Raw genomic sequence first — 26919 nt, forward strand, 5'->3', positions numbered from 1 at the left:
ACCTTTCTTTGAGGTTGTTTTTTTGGGGGGTGGGGGAGTTGACTGCCTTCAGGTAATATAGCAACTACAGCTGAATAAGGAAACTATTAGTTTGACTAGAGAACACTCCATTACAGACATAATCATTTAGTCTAGAGGTCACTGGCGCTCTCTCTCTCTCTCTCTCTCTCTCTCTCTCTCTCTCTCTCTCTCTCTCTCTCTCTCTCTTCCCTCCTTCCCCATAGTGAATTGAAAACACAAAATTGTGATAGTCCTGCCCCACCAACTGAGTAGTCTATATTAGTGGAATTAGAGTCTCAGGAAGGACAGTGATTTGTTATTGTGGGAGTTGGGGGTGGGGCGTGGGGACCCAGACTGAGTCTGATTTTGTGCTTCCCTCAGAGCCAACCTTGTCCCAGGAAGCTAAGCCCCTAAATTTAGCTTCATTATAGAATCAATTCTATGGTCTGTGGACTCTGTGGCCGTAGGTGACCAAAGAACATAGAATCTTCATGCTTCAGAGGAATTGGGTATCTTTCTCCCCAGTACTTATGGGAAATTTTAGGATAGGATAATGAGTTGAAGTATATGGGACATGCTTGAGGGAGAGAGCCAGCCATCCAAACTAATACCAGCCTGCCACCCCCCAGTTCAGTGTACCCAAGAAGCAAGTCGTCTGTTCCCCAGTTAATTGCTTCCTGTTCGAGGCATGCTTGCCACATGTCTCTCTGTGTAATGTGAGTCCTTACTATAAACAGTCCTGCTGTCTTTTGCCTTTTTTACCCCTCTTTGCATTTCTGCTCTATGGCTGCTTCTCCCGGCTAAACTGATTTGTTCTTGAACCCCAGACAAGACCATTGACTTTTAACCATTTCCTTTAGGATTTCCAGATACTTCCCTTTCCTTTCATCCCTTGACCCGCCCTCGTCGTCATCATCATCTCTGTTCCCTCTGTCCTTGCCCCATGGTCTGCCCCAAAGACAAGGAGGCTTGGAGACATTCATCATACAAATGATGGTGTTCAGGGGTCACACTCACTGAAGAAGCTGTGTCATTGATGAGAGCCCCTCCGACTGGTCTCTGGGGAGTCATTATAAGAAACAACTCACAACTAGACTACCCTGCTGTTGACACACATAAATTTTAGAGAATTTGTTAACATCCATCAGTTTTCCTTCCCCCCTCCCCCCAACTCAGCAGATCCCATCTGGGCCATTGAAATTCCAGACAGTCCCCAAAATAGTTAGCTTGTACCTTTTCAAGACTTTTTAATCTGAGAGTATCTCCATATTTCACCCTATACATCCTCCTTGAAGGAGAAATTCTGTTCTAAACATTTCAGACTCTTCCTCTAGGGTCTTTCCCCATCATGCTGCTCCTATCTACCTTCATTCCCCTCTCCTCTCTCCTCTCTCCTCTATCTTTTCTCAGAGTACTTATCAGTCACCTATAAATGAATCTGAATCAGTCATTGAGTCAATCAGTCAACAAGCATTTATCAGAGACTCCTCTGGCCTAGAAATATTTGCACTTTAAGCCATTAGGAAAAGAATGGCAGTGCTCTCCTTCAAGGAAGTATCAGGACCAGATGGGCAAGGGATTTCCTTCATTGGCAGAAGAAAAAGGATCCCAGGACCCCCTAAAACTACAACACAAACCCAGCCCTCCCAGGATCACTAGTCTTAGTAATGACACGTCCATGTAAGAGTTCCGGACACCAGCCTATTTGCCATGCAAAGAAGTTGGGTCACATGAACTGTGGGGTACACTGAACAAATTAAGGAGTTCTCCAGCTCATTTACCACCCCCATCTATGAACTCCTCCCAACCTTATGTCTAGAATCCTATGACTAGAAGAACTGGTTTTCAAAATAATGACCCTTAGGCACTGGGAAAACCTTTATCCTAAGAGATTTACTTCTGTTCCCTGGAATGAAGAGTGGGGACATAGTATATTGAGATAACATTTCAAGAGCCAAGAGGGTCTTGTAGTTTAATACTCAGTAAAACAGAGTACCTCTTCCCTGACTACCCCAGTTAACTTTGACTTAGAATTACTGAATTTTAGAATTAGAAGATTCCCCCAACCTAGTGAGACACTGCAACTTCTACTGTGGATGTTTACTTCCTTTGTAACCTTGGGCAACTCACTGTATCTGGCTGGGCCTCAGTTTCCCCATTTGTAAAATGAGAGTTTGGGTTGGATAACCCTAAGCTCTGTATCTATCATCCTATGAACCCAGATAAGTAAAGTCAAACAAGTGGTAACTGATAGAGAGCATTGAGGTTTCCTAATTTCCTTACCAACTCTCTCTCCACTCAGGTCTTTGTTATAATCTTTAGCTGAACCAGCATCCTTTTCCTCTTCACTCCTTCAACCAGGGGGTTTTGAGGGATGAGGGTTCTCTTAGCTTGGAATTAACCATTGGGAGAAAGGATGGATGGGAGAGAGCAGACCTAGTGACAGGCCATTCCCAGATGTGGAGGCAGGTAGGATCCCACAGCTCCTGGGCTATTACAGCCTTAAATTTGAATGTCCTTGGAATTAGGAGAGAATTCCAAGGCAGAGAATGAAGAATATAGACAACTGGGGGGGGGGGGAAGGAAGAGAGAGAGAGAGAGAGAGAGAGAGAGAGAGAGAGAACGAGAACAAATGGAGAATCAGCCACATATAGGAGGAGAGAGATGCAGAAGGAGATGGGGAGCCCACAATATCCTGTGCTGTCTCAGCAGTTTCCTCTGACACAACCCTTTCTGATTCCCCGGTATCCCCAGGGGGCCTGCCGTTTCTTGTTAAGAAATCTGTCATCCATCTCATCTCCCTCTGATCTGGTGAGATTAGCTCCTAGGTAGCTCTCCCACTAAGCTCCAGGTTTTCAGGGAGTTTGCTGAGGAGCCCGATGTGGCAATGATTTGTTTTCTCAGCCTGTCAGCGATGCAAGGAAGAAAGGGAAGAGAGGCACCCAGATCCAAACCAGGAGGGGGAGGATGTGCTGCTGGCATATACTTAATCTCCGCTCATCCATCAGACAATGACGATATACTTAGGTAAGCGTCTAGGGTACAGGAGCACAGGCAGGGACAGAGTGTCTCAAAAAGGACAGGTTTGTCTTCACAACATCTATCATAGCTAACATTTATACAGTGTTTTAGAGTTTGCAAAGTACTCTTCTTCTCCATGATCTCATTTGTCACTCCAAAGACACCATGAGGGAAAAAGCCCGAGCAGGGACTCTGAGCCTTATTTTTCTGATGGGAAAAATTAGGCTCAACAATGTTGGTCACACAGTTAGCCAGAATAAAGTGCTGTGAAGGAGCTGTCCAGTAAGCCTCCATACCTGTAGAAGGAATTATCAGCCTTAAGTAGAAAAGTTTGATAATGGACTACAAATAATAATATAATATATTTATATAATTCTTTTAGGTTTGAAAAGCATTATTTCATTTGATCTTTCATAACAAGGCCATAGTATAGGCACTATTATTATTATTATTATTATTATTATTCCTGTTTTATAAATGAGGATTAAATGATTAGCCCAGACTCCCATGCTAATAATTGTCTGAGGTAGGATTTGAACTCAGGTCAATCCATTGCAAACAGACACATATTAGTCACTCAATCAGCCCAGGAAAAACAGGGGAAATGACAAGTTAAAAAAAAAATCTAGAGTTGCCCAGAGAGGCAGAAAAAGGAAGACAGGGAGACAGGTGATAGGATTCTCATGATAAGAGCCCTGGATATATTAAGTTCCCTATTTTTGAATGGTTGAGACTCAGTCTAATGGAAAGGACTCCAGAATCCTCAGTTCTGGTCTCTTGGGGAAATCCACCTTATCTTTCTTGGCTTCAATATCCTCATATGTCCTCTGGGGATAATAATTCCAACCTATGTGACAAAGATATTGTAAGAGTCATTTTAAGGACTAGATCATAATAGCTGATATTTATAAAATAGTACTTTAAAGTCTACAAAAACTTTTATAGACCAGATGTTTCCTTCTACATGAGACCTTTCAGATCTCACCACCAACAACCCCAGTTGCCAATACATTCCCCTTAAAATTAGCTTGTTTTATTTATATTTTATATAATAGCAATTTATTATATATAGAGAATTTATATGTATTTAATATATATTTCTGTATCTCTATATATGTGTTTATATTTTGACATATTTCTGTATATCTATTTGTTTATATTTTCTATCTATTTATATGGGTTATCTCCCTGTATAGAATGTCAGCTTCTTGAAGGCAGGGACTATTTAATTCCTGTCTTTGTATCTTTAGGACAGTATCTGGCACTTATATAGGCCTTAATAGATACCTGATGATTGATTAATTTCCAAGCATTTGATCCTCACAACCCTATGTCAGAGACACGTTAGGCATCATTAATCATTTTATAAATGAATAAATTGAGGCTCAGAGAAATTATTTGATTTAAGATCAAACATCTAATAAGTGTTGGAGGTGGGATTTGAAACCATGAAGTCCTGATTGTAAGCCTGAAGCATTATTTGTCCCATATCATGAATTCAGGCTGCTTCCAGGAAGAGCTACAACCCCAACCTGGCAATGGGCTTCTAGGTCAGATCATCCCAACTATGCCTGGAAATCAGAAGAATATACCCAATCAATGTGTCACATGGCGGTTTACCATCAAGTTAACTGCCTGCCAAGAGAATGATCATAATAGGAGAAGGCATTCAAAGGAGCAAGACTATTGTCAATTCATTTTTGAGAGTTCTACAGGCTTATTCCCAGGTATCAGATTAAAATTCTACTATTCTTTTGAAGCTCCCCATCTTCCCTGCCTAGAATATGCTTCTCTCCTCAGTTTAGATGTGAAGCATCTAAATGAACTTGAGAATCTTCTCTCCCACACTCCTTCATGGCTTTCTCAATACAAATCACTGGCCACTTGGTCATTGATACTTGATAAGTAGTTCTGAGAATAAAATCATAGTTCACTTGTTCTCTGTATTGAAGGTAGACTGACCAGGCTTGGAGCTGTCTCTGAATTCCAGATGGGTTAGAGATTATATGACATATTCAGTACACAGAGCGGGAAAGATGGAATCTTAGACTTGGCCATCCTCCAAAATTCTTCCTGTTATACCCACTTAAAAGCACTTGCCTTTCAATGCTACTCCCTCTTGCCTAAAGACTACTTACTGTATGTTCTATGTGCAGTTAATTTCCTTGTCAAAAATCCAGACGAAGTCTTCCCAAGATAGCTGTTGAGAAGGTTAAATGACATCACTGACAAGGTTTTAGTTTAGTAAGCTGGCAGTCTTCAAGTCTATGGGGAGGATTGGTGCTTGATGAAAAAGCATGGCCAACTTCTCTGAGCCCAACAAGGAAAGGAACATTCATTCATAGAGAGAAGTGAAAAGCTGTAGCAGAAAGGGTTGAGATGGATCCAAAGCCATCCTGGGAAGCAACCTCTATAAAGATATGGATGAAACAAAGGACTATAGGACCTTGCCATCTCCCCACTGAAAGCTTCCATATTCATTGTCTTTGCCCATCAGAATGTAAGAGGCTGGAGAATTGAGACTGACCCTTTTTTTCCTATCAGCCAGACTTAGCACAATGCTTTGCATGGAGTAAGTCATTAACAAATATTTCATTCATTCACTTATTCAGTCATTCATTCATCTCCCAAAAAAATTTCAGATCAGCATTGGGAAAGTAGTTAAGGCCAAGTTAGTTGCAGCTTCCCTTTTCTGTCTTCATCGAGTCATCCTCACTTGGGATGCAACACTCTTCTGCCAGGTCTCACAGTCATCTTTCTGGCTCCAGAGGTTTCTTTCAAGCAGAATGGTGTCAAAGAGGGAGCCTTAGACTTTTCTGTCTTGTTGAAAGAACTGCATTTTAGTCCCAGCTCAGCCTAGAGGAGACAACCCTCTTCAGGATCAAAACCAACCAATCAATGGTATTTCCAAAGCTTTTATTTTGTGCTCTTGGTAAGGATATACAATAAAAAAAAAAAAAGTGAGATGTTCCCTGCCTTCAAGCAGTTTACAATATTCTAGAGACTAGCACATTTTCAAAGACAAATAAATACAGATTAACTAAATGAACAACAGTAATTGGGCTGGGGGGGGTGGGGCTCTGCCCTAACTACAAGGAAAACTGCAGGAAATCTGTTGAAGGAGGTAAAACTCAAGTCAGGCCTTGAAATTGGAGGGGTAGGGGAAGGAAGAGAAGAAAATGGCCTAAGCAGAAGTTGGGGGGGGGAGTTCAGTGTTGTTTCCTGGGACTAGTATTTAAGCTAGCCTGGCTAGAGAATGTAGAGCAGGTGTCTCCAACCTGTGGTCCAGGGGCCCATTTAAGCCACCTCTAATTTGTTGTGGTGTGGGTTGCATTGTATTCATGAATGAGTATTGAATTATGTATGAGACCCTTGAGGAGTTCGTGTTGTGGCCTGGAGAGCTAAAAGGTTAGACCTCCTAGTAGAGTTGGAGAGTGAATTATATATAATCATTCTTGAAAGATAAGCATCAGATCCTGATTCTACCAAAGAGAAGAGTCGGTATTTTACCCTGAAGGTTCTTCAGCAAAGGAGAGACCTGGTGGGGTGTGTGTGTGTGTGTGTGTGTGTGTGTGTGTGTGTGTGTGTGTGTGTAAAATAAAAGGAATCAATCAACAAGTATTTATTGAATGCTTATAACATACAAGGGCTGTATCTGGGGTACAAAGAAAGGCAAAAACATTGTCCCTGTTTTGAAGAAGCTCATAGTCAAAATGTTTAGATTAAATGGCTTCTAAGATTCCTTTTCTAGGCCTATGGGTAGCCTAAGAAATGTGGCTGGAATGAAGGCTTTCAGAAGTGAATGATGATTTCCAAGAGGGATGGTTATAGATATCACACAGCCTCCAAAGGTGACAAAGTCCTTGGGTCTGAGCTTGCTGCTAGCAGGCACTCCTCCCTGGAATCTCCTCCAGGAAATTCCAAGGGCACTTTCTAATGGGAGGATTCCTGGGGCTGGGCTGTGACTTAAATAAAGTTATCCAGCCAGTAATTGAAGTGGGCATAAGGAAGAGAGAGACAGAGACACTGAGAGATAGAGTGACTAAGTACTTAGCATTCTTCCCTTCTTACTGGTGGATTGGAAGGTGTAAAGTGAAATGGATCTTGGACTTGACTGGGGACTGATTGACTTACTTGGCACAGGAGTTTCTGGAAAGTCAGAACTGAACCTAAAATTTAATGAAAGGAAGAAGTCAGGTTATAGTCGGTGGGTCACTTAAGAGTCAATAAACATTTCATAAATGCGCCAGGAATGAACTCAATCCTAGGGGTGCAAAGAAGAAAAACAAAGACCAATCCCTCCCTGTTCTCCAAGGTCACATTCTAACATGTAAAAACTAGTATACGAAAGATATAAAGGAGAGATAGGTGAAGGTGATCTGCAGTGGGAGGGGTGATTAAAGCCCTCTCCCTGCAGAGTCTAGAAAGACGCTAGGGAAGCTAGTAGACTGTGACAGTGTTCCAGGCATGCCTGGGGTCAGCCAGGACAAAAGCATGGAAAGATGAGAGACAGACCAGTGTTTTCGAGAAGTGGAAGCAGTCCAAGAAGCCCAGAATGAATGCAGGGAAGTAGTAAGGTATAAGAAGAAGAGGGAAGTAGGAAGGGACCAGGTGATGGCAAGCATTTAAATCTGGGATCATAAGCTACAGACTGGAAAGGACCTCTGAGCCTTTCCAGTCTAACCTCTTTCTTTTATGGACAAAGAAACTGAGGAATGTTAAATTAATTATCCAAGTTACCCAGGTAATAAATGACAGTAGCAGAATCAGCATCCAAATCATCAGGATCTAGTTCTAGCACTTTCCTGAATTACAGAATCACAATTCTGAATTATGGAATTTTTTTAAAAAACATTAATACATTAACACATATTTAAATGCATTTGTGATCTAATCATCTATTCCCCATACTGTACAATTTTTGGCTTCTCCACCCAGTGTGCTGTGTCTTGCTCTGGTTCTTAGGAGGACTTGTGCATCCCTCAAGTGTAGATCTGTTACTTCTGCTACATGACCACTCCACCATTTTTTTTTTTGCCTCTTCCATATTTCATTGACATTTAATTGTGCACCCCCTCTCCCCTCCCAAACTGCCATTTCATCCCTGACCCTCTGCTAGACTGCAGCCTACCTAGGTCTACCACCCCATCCCAGCAGCCTTTGCTAGCATCTCTGATTCACAAGATGCCACACATGATCTTTGACCTACAAAGACAGAACCCCAAAGGGACTTCTTTCCATCTTCACTGTTCAGCAATCAACTCCAATTGTTCTTTTAAAACATAGATGCTCTTGGAATTAAAAAACTGTATTCTTGCTGGTTAAAAGTTCAGTTTTCTGGAAAGGATTCCATAGGAATCAATTCTGAGCTTGAATTTTCTATTTTTGTTTTCTTTTATCATGCTTCGATTATTTTGATTGTGTCTGACTCTTTGTGACCTCATTTGGGGATTTCTTGTCCAAGACACTGGAATGGGTTGCCATTGCCTTCTCTGCGTCATTTTGTAGATGAGGACATTGAGGCACAGTTAGGTGACTTGCCCATAACTAGTAAATTGCCATACTCCAGAAGGTGAGTCTTCCTGACTACAGACCCAGGACTCTAACCACGGTGCCAGTTAGCTGCCCTTTCTCCACTTTATATAGACCAAGAAAAAAAAAACTCTCCTCTAGAGGAAGTCCAACCAAACCTGCTTTAAAGAAAAGATAAGAGTCCATCTTAATTAGCATATCAATTGAATGCAAACAGGACTTGAAAACTGTTTGTTCTTTGGAATACTTTAACCTTCACACCTCTTCCACCCCCACTGGTAGTTTGTTTACTTCTTTCTTATTAAGTTTAATTTGCTCCCCCACTTTTGTGGGGGTTGATTGTCAGCCAAAGTCCAGTTAAACCCAGTTCACATCTGAACTGTCATTAATTTGGAAATAAGTGAAATTCCATCCATTTGGATGCCAGGCTGCACTGATAATTGGGAACCCAGAGAACAAGTGGGATGGCTGGTAGGAGGATATCTGCCAGGTGATCTCAGAATGGAAGGGGTGGGACCTAATCTGGGAAGCCTCTGAGAGATCTGAACCCCCAAGATAGGGAAAACTGGAGGAGAGCAGAAAGCTAGATAAAAGATGACTGACTCTTTGAAGAGCAATGCCACTGGGAGGACTTTGGTGGGGAAGGGTTTAAAAAATGAGAGGACAAGTCTAAGAGTTGGGCACTTATTTCTGTGGGAGGAAAATGAAAAGCCCCAAGGGTGCTTTTTTGAGTTGTGGTTTGTTGGGTTCCCCCCACCCCCATCAGAAGTTGACTTTCTATTGTGAATTTTCTTCCTGTTCATTTTCTAATTATAGTTGAGTTTCCCTTGGTTTGGGAGAGAAGAGACCCCCAGGTGATCGCCTGCAGTCTGCTCACTTCCCTCCTTCCTTGCCTCTCTCTGGTACCCCCTGACTCTGGTTTTTCCTTCTCTTCTTCCCTCAGTCAGTCCCTCTTTGGGGCTGCAGCTTTCCCTCTTTCCTTTGTCTCTCTCCCCCAGGATCTTAATTCCCTCTCAGCCAACTTTCCCTCCAAGACAGCTGGTTGGAGTTTGCCTGCCTTTTGTCTCTTGAGAGAAGTCAAGAGCCTAGAGGGAGGAGACTTGACCATTATTGTCCACCCTCCTAAAGCCTAGGAAACTCTTTGGGAGAGACCTAGAGTTTAGAGTAAGCTGTTGAATCACTCAGCTTCCCCAGGAGGGAAAGTGGGCCTGTACTCTGGGAGAGAGTGGTCTGAGGGGACCCTGACCCTTCCTTGACTCCACCCATCCCATCCTCCACTTTTCCTGTGACTTTTATCCTAAATGTGTGTTGAGAGGCTGTCTCTTCTATTCCTCCCCTATTTCAGAGGACCCCGCTGGGATAAGACCCTAGCCTCTTTCTTCAGTATGCACATTTTAAAGAGCTGTTTCTAGAGACCACCCATGACCCTAACTGTACTCACTCCCCTCCTCCAAAGGAAAGAAAACAACTATCTGGGCCATGTGTGGTTCTGGGCTTAGAAGGGAGACCCAGCTTAGCTGGTTTGAGACCCACCCCCTCATTTTACATATCAGGAAGCTAAGAGGCAGAAAGATAGATAGAGCAGAGGGGAACTGGATAGGAATCAGACAAACTAGGTTGCAATCCTGACTGGAATGCCTGGGTGGCCTTGGTCAAGTCTGTTAACTTCTATGGTCTTTGAATCCTCATCTGGAATATGATGTTTGTATGTTTACCGAAAGGATTTTCTTTTTCTTTTTCAATAGGGGAAAGTGAAAGGGAGACAAAATCAATTTTTGTTCATTGAAAAATTAATATATATTATATATACATGCATATATGTGTGTGTATGTATATGATGGGTGTTAACCCAGGGTCTATGAACTTTTTTTTTAAATGTTGATAATTTCACTATAAAATGTTCATTATTATTGTAGCTGTTATTGTTATTTTAATGATGCTATTTTATTTTGGACATTTAAAATTATTCAGAGGAGAGGTACATAGACTTTACCAAACAGCCAGCAGGGACCATAGCACCAAAAAAAAAAATTATATACCCTGTGCTAAAGGCTTGTTGCCTGATTAACATTTGGATTCCTAGATTAATAGATTTAAGAGTTGGGATGCACTTTTAAAATTTTTTTTTAAATTTTATTTATTTAAGGCAATGAGGTTAAGTGACTTTGCCCAAGGTCGTACAATTAGGTGATTATTATGTGTCTGAGGTCATAATTTGAACTCAGGTCCTCCTGACTCCCAGGCCTGTGCTCTCTCTATTCACTGTGCCACCTACCTACCCCTGGGATACACTTTTGAGATCAAGTCTTACCCTCTCACTTTATACGTGAGGAAACTAAGAAGGGGTGGGGGGATATTTATCTAAGAACACCCAGCTTGTCAGTAGTAGAACTAGGATTTGAACCCTGCCCCCAAAGGAATGGGGATGTGTTAGTTCTCTGACATCAGATATGATGTCTAGATATGGGAAAAATCTTCCTCAGAATTGGACCAGATTGAAAAGAAAGTCTTCTGTAGGATTGAGTTTCTTTCCACCTATATATAATATCCCTTGTTTTGCATGACAATCTCTTTGTGTTCTTTCCAAACAAATCAGACACTGGTGCCTTGGAAACCCTTCTGGAAGGTTGTCTTTGCCTCACATAAGGGATTTGGCAAACCTTTAAAGGTGATGTCATCAATTCCATCCCTTGAGAGGCAGATAGAGAGAATTCATAACAATTATAGTTATCTCAAGGGCAACTAGGTGGCAAAGTCGATAGAGAGCCAGGTCTGGAGTCAGAAAGACTCATCTTTCTGAATTCAAAAAATCCACCCTCAGACAGCAGTGTGACTCTGGGCAAATCACTCAACCAGTTTAACTCAGTCCCTTCATCTGTAAAATAAGGTGAAAAAAGGAAATGACAAACCAATATCTTTGCCAAGAAAATCCTAAGTGGTCAGGAAGAGTCATACACAACTGAAAAATGACTGACTAACAACAGCTATCTCAAAACAAAATAGGTGGTCTTGTTAAACAGTAGGTTTCCACTCACTGGGCATTTCCCAACTATAATGTAGTCTCCTTGGGGGTAGGGGGTGGACCTTTCTAAGTTTGCTTCTGAATCTCTGGGAAATGAGAATAAGATTGACTAGAAAAAATAATGTAGTCCCTTCAGAGTCACACAGAGGAGTTTTAAGATTCCTGTCTTAAACAACAGGAAGCCATTTATAGATTTGCTTTGAGCACAGATGTGATATGCCCCCATCTCTCCTCTGTGTTACATACTGTGATCCACAGCATTGTAGGTAGAGTTTGGGCATCAGTGACAATGATGGTAACACCTTGAGTTTATATGACTTGTTTTATACTTTTCACACCCATTATTTCATTTTAGTCTTTGAGCTGGCAAGGACCTTAGAATCCATCCTCTATTTTTATGGATGAATACTCAAAGGGCCCTCTACTCTTCTCTCTCTGCCTCTCTCCCTTGGAGATCTCATCAATTCCCATGAGTCTAATTATCTTTATGGAGATGAATCTGGAATCTATATATCTAGCTCTTAATCTCTCTCTTTCTCCTGAACTTCAGTCCCACGTTGCCAAATGTCTGCTGTGCATCTCCACCTAGAGGTCCTGTCACCACCTCAAACCTGACATGTCTCAAATGGAACCCATCTTTCCCCCAAATTTTCCTGTTTGCCTAATGTCACTATTTCTTTTGAGAATACCCAGGTTTGAAGCCTCAGAATCACTCTTTATTCTTCCTATTCACACACACACACACACACACACACACACACACACACACACCCCTATATCTGCACTAGCCATATCCAATTAGTTACTAAGGCTTATCAATGCTAACTCTATAAAGTGCTCTCAAATCATCTCCTTCCTTCCCCTTACCAGGTTATAAAGCCAAAGAGATCACTGTCTAGGAACATAGACATAGCTCCTGCAAAGTAATGGAACTGTGAAGAATTAGAGAGAAGTATGTTGAAGGAAAGCTGAGAGAGTGTGTGTGGTGATGGAAGGGAGGGAAAGAACCAAGCAGCAAAGAAAATGGGGGTAGAGTGAAGTAGAAAAATGGACTAGCAATAAGAGATTGTATTGTCTTGACTTTTTTCTTGCTAAGGGACTCAGATGACTCAGGAAGAGGCAGTGAGGTTAATGGCTTTGCTCAGCTCTGACTCACTTAAATCCAATTCACTTGCAAGTCAAGACATCACCCTCAGGATGTCATTGGTTCTTCTTGAGAATGAAGGACAAAAATAACAAGAGGGTAGAAAATTCACCATATGGTTGCTGGCCCCTAAGCATGCTACTTTTCTTTGCTTCAAGTCACTTTTGACTTTCGTGGACGAAAAGATCATGTTTAGAGTTTGAAGGGATGCTACAGACTAACCCCTTCAGGAGGCTTGATGTGTTTAAGTGACTTATCCAAGGTCACAAAAGTAAGCATCTTAAGTGGAATTTGAATGAAGATACTCTGACTCAAAAGCCATTAAATCATATCACTGCCTAAGTGGTGGTCGTATCAATTTGGGACTTTCCCCCCAACCTTGGATGGCAGAGACTCGGGCACTACAAATCAAGACCAAAGTGTCCTCTGCTGCCCCCCCTTCTTCCTTGTCTTGGATCTCTGTTATATACTCATCATGGAGTATGTGTTTTCTTTATCTGATTGTAGTTCAAGTTATCCACTGAAAGCCAAAGTACTCTGGACAGGTTTGATCAGCTGCATATTTGGGGATTCCAGCTGAAGAGGCTGTCTCCTTGTTTAATACCTACAAAAGTAAACGGCATGGGGGGGTAGATACGGTCTCTTCTTTGCCACTCTCTTAGCCTTGGTGATCTCACCCTATGGGATTTGTCTCATGGGTTCCATTATCTCTGTAGATGACTGAGCTCTTCACATCTAACCCTTATCTCTCTCCTGAACTTGAGACCTACATTATCATCTGGGTCACTTAGTAAACATTTATTAAGCTTCTACTATATAATTGGTATATATATGCCTTACAAATTATTTTTGAGCTGAAAGTGAAAATAAATCAAGTGTCTCTAGATCCTTTCCTCCCTGTGCTCCATAAATGAGACTAGGTTCTGACAACCTAGGTGGGGGTGGGGAAGGAAGGAGGCAGACCAGAATGAGCAGTCAGGTCACATGAAGGCACTAATGCCCAAGGGAAGGAGGAGGAGGAGGAGGAGGAGGAGGAGGAGGAGGAGAAAGGAGAGTTGGAACACAAGAAGATGCATTTTGCTGACTTAAACATTCTTTCCAAAGGGTTGGTCCTGCAGAGAAAAACTGCTCCTCTGCTCAGGATTGATGAGACCATCAAACTACAAAAAGAAAAACCACACACATACACACAAAACATAAAACCGTCTAGTAGCTCCCCTGATCCTTATTATAAAGCATCGACTCCTATTCTGGCATTCAAGGTCTCAAACAATTTGGCTTCTGTGTACCTCTCAAAATGTACATCTCCCTATCCTAGCCCCATATCTTGGCCATTGCCTACCTTCCATTGTTCCTGCTCTTCCCCCATTCTAGGCTGACCCTTTTCTTTCTCTTTGCCTTTGAAAAATATTCTCACTGTTCCATTAGATGCCAACTAGTATATGAACTGAACCACCAGGTCTTCCTGAGAACACTCTGCCACCTCACTACTTCTAGTCCTAAGGGGAGGAATGGCACAAGAAATGGCATCCAACTCCATCCTAACAATCTATAGATAAGGCTATACCTTAAACCATCTCAGTTATTTCATAATCTAGCAGCCTTTCTCTTCTTACTGCAGAAAGATGATGAAAGATCTATAGGAAATGCTTAGAGTTCAGAATGAGCAGAACACCAAGAGGGTTGTGTTGCTTGTTCATCTTCTATAATCTCAAAAGATCCCCCCCCCCCACAAAAGAGGCTTAGGATGGATATTGTTTGGGCCAGTTCTGACTACTGATGCTGCTACTTAACTGAAATTTTTCCTCACCAGGGTCACAGATAATTTTGAGGTAATGGGGTAAGTAAACAGAGCCTTGACTTCAGAGTCAGAAGATCAGAGAAATCCTGGCTCTGCCACTGATGAAATAAAACCTCAGTTTCCCCATTTGTAAAAACAAGGATTTCGGACTAAATTATCTCTAAAGTTATCTCAAAGGGTCCTTATTCCTAGCTATTAGGTCAACTACAGACCAATCTAAGTTAGTTTTTTGTCCTCAGAACTCAGAGATTCTGATTGGGAAGACAAAGGCAGCAAATCAGAGCAAGCTCTACCAGCTTCTGCCCTCAATATGCTAAGGAAGAGTCCTGGACTGGAGTTAGAAAATTTGAGTTCAGATCCCAGTCACTTTCTCTCTCTGGAGCTCCATTAACTCATTTTGAAAAATGAAAGATTTGGACTCAGGCCTTTCTAGTTCTAAATACTATGTTCTCCTAAGTCAGGCCTGGATTTCTGTCTTACTCATTCAGATTTCTTCTTTCCCCCTCCCCCCATCATCTTCCAGGTGGTGTTTGATTTCCTGGAAGAAAGAAGAATTTTCAGCTAAATGGTTGCTATAACCTTTTTATTTTCATTTTCTTTGTTCCTCCTCTCCCCCAAGGGACTCTCTCCACTCTATCCATCACTGACTTACTTCTGTTGGCTTGGCAATATCCAAGTTGCCAGCTGATAGAAGGAATAACACTGTTCTTCTGAAAGACACTGTGCTGCCTTTGTCTCTCTCTGGCTCCCAGCTCCCTTTCTCTTGGGGAAAGAAAGTGCAGGCAAGCATCACCCCCTTGAAACTTCTGTATTTGTTTATCTTGTTCTTTCTCCTAAACACACGCAGACTAGGAAGTGATAGAATTGCATATATTTCCATTTCCTCTAGGCTCTGTGTGGTCTTCAGCTCAACTCTCAGATGTTGCCCCAGATGTTTAAAATCACTTCCTCCCAATTAAACGTCTGCTGTGAGATGAGGAGGCGAGGGTCCCACATGTGTCTGAAGGGCCAATGTGTGCAGAAACGGTCCTTGTAATAGATAAAATGAAAACTTCTCCCTCCTAATGCGCAGACAGCAAGAAATGGGTCTGTTTCTTGAACTCCATGGGGGAAACTGAGTGGTAGTTTTAAGTACATTTTGAGAAGTCTCATTCTTTTTATTGTTGACTTGGGTTAGATCTGTTCTTTAATGGAATGAAAGGATTTATTGGGTATCCCATTCCCATTGGTGAAGGGGAAGCCATCTCTTCCCATTGGATCTCAAATTGGATTATTTTATCAAGAGAGATTGGGAGAGTCAAGTAGGTTGAAATATCTTGAGTGGGGGGAAAAGGAAATATTTTCCATTAAAATGAAGATTGACTGAGCTCAAGCTAAGTCCTAATCAGTAAGGGTTAAAGAAGGAAAAAAAGAGTAGTTTTACATAAGACCTGAGGAGGGAGAGAAAGCTGAGAATGGAAGAGGGGAGAACTGAGGGATAATGGCCCCCAACAGAGCCTACAGAATGGACTGTGGAATTGCTTTTCAGAAGGTCTCAACCCAGAAAAGTCCTCTGTGTGTGTGTGTGTGTGTGTGTGTGTGTATGTGTGTCTGTGTCTGTGTCTGTGTCTGTGTCTATGTGTGTGTATCTCAAAGTAGTCCCAGAACCCCTTTTTTTCTGGTAACAAAGAACTAGAAATAGAGTAGATGCCCTTTGATTGAGGAAGTGTTGAACAAATTGTGATACATTAATGTTATAGAATATTAATGACCTTAAAATGATAGATATGAATGAATGAATTAAAAAACATTTATTTGCTATGCATTGTACTAATATTTGAAACAAAAATAAGAACCTTCTTTGTCCTCAAGGATCGTACAGTCTAGCAGCACATATAAAGGAATGGCATATTTGAGACCAGAAAATGTAGGGATAGTAAATGGAACCATACAGGAAGAGATTGACACAGCCCTTCCAAGAACAATGACAGAATTAAGTTGATCACAGATCTAGAACTGAGGGGGTAGGGGTCAAAGAGGGATGCCTGCTGGCATAGATGATCAGGGGATAGGAATTAAAATGAAATATTTCTGAGGTCTGTCTGAAATAGTAGGCAAGTGAGACCCTCACCATACAAAACAACAGGGTCCCAGGGCATAGTTCTAGAGAAGAAAAGATTGAAAATCTTTTTAACTTAAACCCTTTGTACCTTAGCCTGCAGCCCCTAGTATCTCTGTCAACCTAAACCCTTAGTTTGACAGAGATACTAGGGGCTGCAGGCTAAGGTAGGTGGAGAGTACCTATTTAGAGGGAAGTAAACCTGAGATTGAATCCTAACTTAGATACTTCCTAATTGTGTGACCACAGGCAGGGTTCCTAACATCAGTCTTCTCATATGTAAACATAAGGAAGTGGAACTCAATGATCTCTCAGACTTTTTTCAACTCTAAACTATGATACTACATTCTTATGATGAGTCAGTCTCAGGAGACACTGATCTATCTACTCCAGAACAGCTCATATCTGACAGACACTAAGCTGGGAACCCGAAATAGAGATATAAAGAAAGAAGCAATCCCTACTTTCAAAGAACTTGCATCTCTCAAAAACAAGGTGCCAAAAGACACTGAGTCTCACTAGCAGCTTGGATGGGAGACCAGATGCTGCAGTCCAGAGGGAGAATTGGATAGAATGCCAGAGCAGGAAGAACCTTTAGAAATGATTGGAATTCAGCCTTGTTTTTCAGTGAAAGAAGCAGAGGGCTAACATAGCCAAGCTCACAAGGCCAGACTTTCTCGTTGATTGGGAGCACTTACCTGGCTTGAGAGATGTTGCATAAGGCAGTAGAAATCTTCTTTTATTCCTTCTCTTCCCTACCTTCACCCTCTGACTTTCCCCAGACAAATGTTTGCTCATCTGTTTGCTCATCTCCAGACCCACTGTCTTCAAAGAGCCTACTGTCTGAGAGGGTTGATGAGGTGTATAACAATAACTCAAGGGAAAAAAGAATTAGAAACATTGAGAGGTAGAAACCCAGAAGCATTTCTAAGTACCTTCAATGCGCCAGATGCCAAAGTACAAAAGGCAGAAATGAAATCACCCTTGTCTCCAATGTTATATATTCTTTCAATATATGCCTTACAGTCCACCTAGGAGCAGGGGTGGGGGCAAAAATGAGCATTGGAGAAAGCTATGTGGAGGAAGGCATTTGAATGGGGCCTTGAATAATGGATAAGATTTCTGTAGAGAGACTTGAGGTTAGAAAGTTTGGGAATTCCAGACAGAGGGACTAATATGAGCAAAGTCAAGGTATTGGATGTATTTAGATAACTACAGGTGCCCTTTGGGGCTAGAGTATATAGGGAAGGAATACAAGTAGTGAGGTTAGAAGAATAGGTTAGGACAAAACCTTGAGTTGAGTCTTTAGGTAATAATAATCACCTAAAGATGATGATCAGAGCTCTCTTTACTGCACTTTCTGATGGTGGCATAGGATCTGGAACTCAGAGAACATGGATTTGAATCCAGGCTCTGTCATGTATTACCTCTCTGACCTGGGGCAAATTATTCAACCCCCTTGGGCCTCAGTTTCCTTATCTGTAAATTGAGGAAGGTTTGAGTTAGATAAGCTCCAAGAACCCTTAAGTTTGTGCTCCAACATCAGTCAACAAATTCTAGATGTTTCTAATCTGTTCCAAGCCATGTCTCATGCTCTTTAAGGAGATAAAAGGAAAGAAGGAACAGATACTGCAGAACTGAAGATGAGAAGACATAAACTCATGTAATAAATGTTGAAATAAGGTGATGATACATAGAAACAGTCTCCAGTAGAGCAAAGTATTCATTCAGTTTTATTTTATACCATTAGCAGATGTGTTCATTGCTATTCCCCCTTCTATCTCCAACCTCTTTACCTTTGAGTAACCTGATTGTTCACATCTGGCATATTCTTTTCCCTCACCTCTTTGGGTCTAGGATCCCCATGGAGTCATCCAAAGCAGTGATGTCAAACTCAAATAAAAATGGGGCCACTACATAGGGATCCATTGGGTTGCATATTGGCATAGAAAATAGCATATTAACATGTTCCAATTTCATTTATTATTATTATTTTTTTAGGTTTTTGCAAGGCAAATGGGGTTAAGTGGCTTGCCCAAGGCCACACAGCTAAGTAATTATTAAGCGTCTGAGGCTGAATTTGAACCCAGGTACTCCTGACTCCAGAGTTGGTGCTTTATCCACTGTGCCACCTAGCCGCCCCCATTTATTATTTTTATTTATTGTTTGCTATTTTATTTGTTATGTTTCTATGTTTTTTCTTCATTTTTAATTTTGTTAAATATTTCTTAATTACATTTTAACCTTTGGGAGTATTGCTGGCTATGTGCTATTGCTACCTCTACTCCAAGGCTCAACTCAGATGACACTTCATATAGCATATAGGTCTCCCTAGTTCTTAGGTTCACAAAAAAAAAAAGAATTACATCTTAGTTATTCTTAACTATGTCTAAAAATGTAACCTCCTTAAGGGCAGAGACCATTTCATGTTTAGACTTTTTATGCTCATCATCTAGCACATTACCTAACTCATTTGCAGTGCTTAATAAAGGCTAAAGAAGGAAAGAGTACTGATCCAGAAGACCTGGGTTCAAATCCTAACAAACACATCCTTGCTGTATTACTCTGCCTCTCAAAGCCCCCCAAAACTCTCTAGAGCTGTAAATTTCAGAGTATTACCTATATGGCTAGGGAAAGTTTTTTCATGAAACTTAACTATACCTGTTGGATGGATGGATGGTACAAAGAGCAGAATGATTCCTTGGTCTCCTTTGATAAAACAGACATTAGCCAGTTCCATCTTTACCCTCTCCTCTCGGCCACCAGCTCTAGTTCCCCGTCTTTCTTTCAAAGTCTAGCCTACAGGATTAGAGCCAAAGCTAAGAATGGTAGGGAAGTCTGGAGAAGAGGCTATGTCAATAGCTAACATTATTGAAGCCCTCCAGATCCTAGTGCCAGGCCTGCTTGGAGGTCCTCATTTCCATATTCATTAGAAATTCTGTATTGGGGGTCGACTAGGTGGCACAGTGGATAGAGCACCGGCCCTGGAGTCAGGAGTACCTGAGTTCAAATTCAGCCTCAGACGCTTAATAATTACCTAGCTGTGTGGCCTTGGGCAAGCCACTTAACCCTATTGCCTTGCAAAAAAAAATCTGTATTGGACTGGAACATCTTGGGCTTGGAAAATTCAGAAAGAAAGCAACCTTTTATTTAGATTTTGTATAAGGAATGGAGCAGAGAATTGAAGGGCAATGGAGTGGCTAATGGATTTCTTCCCTTTGATTTCTCAAGTTTCTTTTGATTGAAAAGACAAATTAGGTTTTGTAGCTAGCTGTCAGAGGGTGTTGGGTACTTTATTATTTCCCTGAAGATTAGAACCTGAAGAAGAAGTCTTGGTGGGATAATTCCAGATGGGCATCTATGGACTTTATTTACATTTGCTCCCTTGATTTTGAAATGTAATTTTTCCCAGTAGCTGTTTGCTTCTATCAAAAAGCCTGTCACCTCCCTATGTCTAGGCTGAAGGGCCTAGTGTTCCTTAGGATTTCATCATCATAGAGACTCATAAGGTGGTGGAGCTGGAGAGCTTTTGGTGGTGGACCCCAAAAGGGCATAATATCATAAATTTAGAGCTAGAAGAAACCTTGGAGTCCATCTGGTTCAACCCTCCAATTTTGGAGATTAACAAACTGAGTCTCAAAGCTTCTAAGTGACCTGTCCAAAACGGGACAGTAGCCCACAGGGTATCCTTCCCACAATAATAGATTGTCTCTGAGTTCTTATAAAAGCAGTCAAGCAGACCTTGGATATTTTGATGCTAGTTAGAATGAAAGAGAAGAGTACAAATACTTTAATAATAATTTAATACCAGTTCTCTACCTCCTCCTCTCTAGTGTGTTGATTTTCTTGAATGTAAAATTGGTATCTGGCCTTGAAAATATCCCTGACCACTTGAGGGGAGTTGGTACAGTTAATTTTGCTGGGTGTGTGTGTGCGCGCGCGTGCACACGCACGTGCCTACTGATAGCTTAGGCAGACATCCTTCTTCACAGCTGAGCAGGTATAGAAATAATTCCTGAAGAAAACCAATACTAATTGCTGCTTTACTGCTTCTTGTCAGATTTACTAAGCATTAGATGTCCAACCCCAATCTTGCCTTGATCCCCAATAAATTGAAATCTAGAGTCTTGGGGAAGGGCCCTAAATCAAAACAGAAGAGCTTGAAAATATTTGTTGAATTAAAAATGAATTTAGTGACTCAGAGCAACTCATTTCTCTTCTTGAAGAAATAATAATAATTGCTAAAATTTGACATAGATTATTGTCTCACAATCCCTCACAATCGGTTTTGAATATATTAACCCCATTTTGCAGAGTAACAAATCAGAGTTCTGAGAACAATTTTTAGGATTATAGATTTGGAATTGGAAACGACCTCATCCAACCCCCTCCTTTTGCAGATGAGAAGAATAAGACCTAAAGAGCTTGCCCAAGGTCACAGAAATAGTAACGATCAAAGCAAGATTTGAACTCAGCTTGCAATGGCCAAATCTTGAATTCTTTACACCATACTAGGTTAAGTGACTTGTCCACGGGCATACAACTAGCCAGTATTAAAAGGCAGGCTTTGAACCCACATCCATTCAGACTCTAAGTCCAGTATTTTCTCCCCAATTCTACACGTGACTGGCATCCCCAGCCCCATCCCTCGGCAGGAATTCATCCATACCATCTTCAAGGGCCTTGTTGGCTCTCTCCCACTAAATATGTCTCCTCCTGCCCTTGCCCAAAGCAGGCGAGCTCTCCAGGGTCTTCTGGAAGCCTTGGGACTCTTGTAGCTCCGACCTAACTGGGATCAGCCAAATAAACAAACTCCTGCCAAGAAGAAGCTAGCCCCGCTGCCTTCTTCTGCCTTTTAAGGGGAGGTTCTCCATGGATGGGAGGGAAGAACCATCCCGGGGATTCTCGGTTCCCATTCTTCTGTTTAGCACGCACAGCTCCCAGTCCCCCTCCGTTGCATGGCCCTTTTGCAGAAGGGTCCTGATGGCCACCCTCTTGAGGGAGAGGCTGGGGCCAAAGGGAGGGAGCCCCGCTCCTTTTGACTGCCCAGAAGCCAGGGGCTGGAGTAGAGCCTTGGCCAGAATGACCGACCTGGCAAAGCCACCCCACCCATCATGAGAGCAAGGAGAGCCCATGGAGAGAGGAGCTGTGTGGCCTGGTTCCCCACCCCAGCCTACCCCACCCCCACCCCGGCTCGCACACCAAGTCACACCGCCCCCCTACTCCCCTTCTTTGCTAGTGGAGAGGTCTGGCCGGAAGCTAGGCGGGGAGGAAGGATAAGGCCAGGGCTCGAAGCAGCCCAGCTCCCTAGCCTAGCCCGCCGCAGGGAGGGCCTGCCGGCCGACCCCCCGGGGGGGAGATTTTCCTATCTGGCTCCTCCAGCCCGCAAGGCCTCCCCCGCCCCTCCCTCCCGGATGGACTTGGTTTGATCCTGCCAAGGTGGGTTCCGCTTGAAAGGTTCCTGGAGCCCCGAGAAAGGAGGCTGGCCCGGGCTGCGCTGCCCGCCGCCTGACGGGGATGCGGGTGCTGCGGTGCCGCCGCCGCCGCCGCCGCTCTGTGATTTACTGCCGCTGCCGCCAGCTCAGGCCCACGGCTGGGAGCAGAGGGAGGAGGGGGACAGAGAGAGACAGAGGGAATGAGAGCAGAGACAGAGACAGACAGACAGACAGACAGACAGACAGACAGAGACAGAGAGAATGAGAGTAGAGAGAGAAGGAAGGAGAAAGCATGAAACAGGAGAGACAGAGAGAGAGGAGAGACAGAGAGAATGAGAGCAGAGAGAGAGAAGGAAGGAGAAAGCGTGAAAGAGGAGAGAGGGAGAGAGAGAGCGAGAGAGAGAGAGAGAGAAGAGAGAGACAGACAGACAGAGACAGAAAGAATGAGAGCAGAGAGAGAGAAGGAAGGAGAAAGCGTGAAAGGAGAGAGAGAGGAGAGACAGAGAGAGACAGAGAGAATGAGAGCAGAGAGAGAGAAGGAAGGAGAAAGCGTGAAAGAGGAGAGAGAAGGAAGGAGAAAGCATGAAAGAGGAGAGAGAGAGAGAGAGAGAGAGAGAGAGGAGACAGAGACAGAGAATGAGAACAGAGATAGAGAAGGAAGGAGAAAGCATGAAAGAGAAGAGAGAGAGACAGAGACAGAGAGAATGAGAACAGAGATAGAGAAGGAAGGAGAAAGCATGAGAGAGAGAGAGACAGAATGAGAGCAGAGAGAGAAGGAAGGAGAAAGCGTGAAAGAGAAGAAAGAGAGGAGAGAAAAGAACAGAGGGAGAAGGAGGGAGAGGAACAGAGAGGGGGAGAGAATGAGAGAACTGAGAGAGGATGAAAGCAAAGAAAAGAGAGAGAATAAGAGAAAGGGAGAGAATGAGAGAGAACAGAGTAGAAGAGAGAGGGAGAGATGAGCAAGGGAGAGGGAACAGAGAGGAGGAGAGGAGGGAGAGGGAACAGAGGGAGAGAGAGGAGGAGGGAAACAATAGGAGTGAGAAAAAGAGGGAGAAGAGAGAGAGAGAGAGAGAGAGAGAGAGAGAGAGAGAGAGAGAGAGAGAGAGAGAGAGAGAGAGAGATGTCCAGACTATTGATCCTTGCATTCTGGGTTCTTCCAGCCCTTGGCAAGCATCCCTCCCCAGATAGCTCTCTCTGCTGCTGATTTTCTCTCCTGCCTTCCCTCTCCTAATCATTTCCCCCAGAGGCTGAGGGTCCTCAGGTCCACTTTGGTCACTTTGGTAGATTAGCCAAGTCCCCTACTGTCCAGGCTTACACCTTATTTGCTGGTTACTTAATGAAATATTTCTTGAATTGAATGAGCTTCTGGAAATGTTTTTGCTTGCTTTCCTTCTTGTTGGGGGTGTTGAGTTTTGGTTTTCCTTTTGATTCCCTCCCACCCTCTGCCTTTTGGGATTGTCTCCTTTGGTGTATTTTAAACTGTTCAACCCAGTTACTGTGGACTATCAAGAGGGATCAAGGGGACAACTCAGTCTGACTTAGGGAATAATTTGAATTGCTTAATATTTTAAAAGAATTTCAGGTTTTCTTGCTTACAGATATATGCAGCAATAGAAAATAGACTAGCAAAAAGTATAGGCTAAAAGATGTCTTCCAAATGGGAAGAATATGAATGACTTGGAATTTATCATCTCAAAGACCCAGCCTCAACTTTCCTGGTCTTAAAACATTTGAAAAGAGTTATTTGCCTTTGTGGGATCCCCCCCCCAACATTGGCCAACTCAGAGCCTAATTGGGTATAGATAAGGATTAGAGGGTAAAATGTTTATCGGAAAGATACTGGAGAATCTGGATTCAAATTCTGGTCCTGCTATTTACTAGCTATGTGAACTCACTTCACTTTCCTGAATCTCACTTCCTCATCTGTACACTGAAGTACCTGTAGAACCTAAGGTCGTCCCTTCCAGTTTTAAACCCAAGCTCCTAAATTACTGGGATCTTATCATGACCCCTGAAGTCTCTTCTGACTCTGATATGATGAGCCAGGGTCATCCATATGAACTATGACAGATCCAACTCAAGGAAGGTTGACTGCAATCCTCAACACAAACTCCATAAGTACTTATTAAATGAATGACTGAAGAATATCCATAATTTTTTGAGATAGACATCTAGGAGAGCCTTGATTTCTTTTTATAACATGACCCCTGGTGCCCTAGTCAAAAAAGAACCCTGGTTTGTTCATGAACCATCAGGATGGTTTAGGCTGATATTTTTAACTTTCTCATTTAGTGTTCTTCAAATTGATGAAATTCCAGCCTTGGGAAAAGAAGAGCATGTTTTTCATTTCTACACACACACACACACACACACACACACACACACACACACACACACGAGAACCAGAGCTCATGACAAGTTGTTTTGCACATTCTTGCACAATAAGAAAAATACATCTTTCTTTATTCATCTGATCTGATACTGGGTGAATAATAATAATAATTGCCACCTCCCCAAAATGTGTAATGAATTGTGGAAGACAGATGAAGGGATCAGTCCAGGTTAGTTGCTGGAAGTTATCAGGCATATTAGATTTGCTATGCCATTGCTAGTTTCCTGGTCCTCACTTCACCTATCCTAGAATGGGAGACATCATCTCTCACAGGAATATCCTGTAGAATATAGGTGACGGGTTATGTGTGTCCCAAAAATCATAACTAGGCATTGATTGTACTATTGTATCATTTCAGATTTCAATTCTTCTAGATAGGAATTATTGCCAAGAAATGCTTACCTGTACAATGTATTATATTAGAAAGTGTTTCCAGGATTTTTTTTTCTAGCCGCAGTAGGAAATGTTTATAGGATCGTAGGTTTTCAGAGAAGTTAACTGAGTCCCAGGGATGTCAAGTGACTTATCCAAAGTCACAAAGGTAGCAAATAGCAAAGGAACCAAAATCCTCATTCTATTTCCTAGGTAATACACTTTCTACATTTTATCCACATTCTATATTGGGCCATTATGGTTAATAGTTTTATGATATAGAGCATACATGGTAAGCTCATCACCAGAGCTAATTTTATGTTATTGCTCTTATTTTTAAATTTTTAATTTTTTTAAATAAACATCACCATCACTTGCCACTGCACCTTATGTCTTCGAGGAAACTTCCCTTTAACACATAAAGTACGATCAGTCAAAACAAATCAACACATGGGCCTTGTTATTTACCTACTTTAAAGGAATGATAATGCAATAAAATACACTGAAATGATACTTAATTTTTAACAATTCATTAGGCACTTGACTTTTGTGGTTTAATTTCTGAATACATGAGATACAACTGAATACATGAAATACATTTACTGTACTTGCTTAATTGGACCCATCGTGTTATCATAAGACCAATGTGATAAAAAAGTCTTCAAATAAAGTATTATAGATTCCTGTAGTTTCCCTAATGTCTCAAATACAATAGGCACTCTGTGAATTATTTTGAATGAGTGAACTCATCATAAAATATGAAAGGACATCTAAGTGCTGAGAAGGTAGTAGGGAAGATTTTTTGGTTGAGATTTTACATCAGTTGGGCTTTGAAGTAATGGGTAGTATTGGTTTGGGAGCAAGCATGCCTTAACACGAGGAGAAGATTTTTTTTTGTCCCTGTCTTTGGCCCGGAGGGGTAGGGAGAGGCAAGAATTGGGAGTGAAATAGGGCTGAATTTCTCTATGTGACACTGTTCTTGTTTAAAATTCAGCAAGTTATGAAGTATGAATTAATCCATTTAACTGGAGTGCCAGTAAGAAAAGCCCACGACGACAACTCTGTTTCAAAATGTCATCATAGATAGTGATATTTCAAGTAGCAATGGGGTGGGATTAGAGGCCTGTTGAAGATTTATGTCAAACAAGGAGTAAGTACATAATTTCTAGATAAGTGATTTGTCTAACATTCTTCCACTCTGAAGGCAAACAGACAGACGGGTAGCTTTGAGGAAGAGACTGAGTTTGAAAAATGAACAGGTCCTGGCGGGGATTTTGGAGGTGTGGAGGAGAGGTGGAGATTGGAGAAGCAAGCCTGGTGGGGAAGGAGGGACATGGAATCAGCTCTCCAGTGGGGGGTTGGAGAGAGTGGGGAGGGAGGTGACCAGAGGGGCAAATAATCCCAGACAGGAGAGAAGTCAAACCTAAGGCTGTCATAAAGAGAAAGGAGTCCTGGAAGGAACTAGCACACTTAAGCACCTAGTTCTACCATTGTCTTTATTTTTTTTATATATATTTTTTCAAGGCAATGGGGTTAAGTGGCTTGCCCAAGGCCACACAGCTAGGTCATTATTAAGTGTCTGAGGTCGGATTTGAACCCAGGTACTCCTGACTCCAGGGCCGGTGCCACCTAGCCCCCCCCCCCCCCATTGACTTTAAGATAGAGAAGTCTGACAGAATGCAGGGGTTCTCCTGAAAATTTTTTAAGTTCTCTCCTTTTCCATCTAGGGCCCCTGGACAAATACCTCCCCCTCTCCTCCCCTTTTCTCCCCTCTCCCCTTTCCCCAAGGCTTGACATTTCTGCAACTCTAAAATGAAAGACTTGAACTGAATCTATAGATCCAGAGCTGGAAGGTACCTTAGAGATCATCTGACCCAACCACATTTTACAGATAAGGAGATTGAAGACTTGGAAGGGGTTTCAGTGAGACTGGGCTATGCAGGATTTGAACTCAAGTCCACATTTCCAGGACGAGTACCTTTTATGCTATATATACCACTTGTAAGATCTCTGCTTTAAGTCAAAGGTTCTAGGACTCTGCAATCCTTGTCAGGGTGCAAGTGCATTATTTTTTTGTTTCTGTCAGAATTCACATCCATTTC

General features: G+C 42.2%; 1 protein-coding gene across 12 annotated transcripts in view; it reads left to right on the top strand.

Moving 5' to 3' along the window:
- The window catches only part of ZMIZ1 (zinc finger MIZ-type containing 1), a 436554-nt gene that overhangs the window by 278783 nt on the left and 130852 nt on the right, over positions 1-26919 (top strand). The gene's annotated exons all lie outside the window — the stretch shown is intronic.

This window comes from Macrotis lagotis, chromosome 4 (genome assembly GCF_037893015.1).
Source record: "Macrotis lagotis isolate mMagLag1 chromosome 4, bilby.v1.9.chrom.fasta, whole genome shotgun sequence".
Taxonomy (NCBI): Eukaryota; Metazoa; Chordata; class Mammalia; order Peramelemorphia; family Peramelidae; genus Macrotis; species Macrotis lagotis.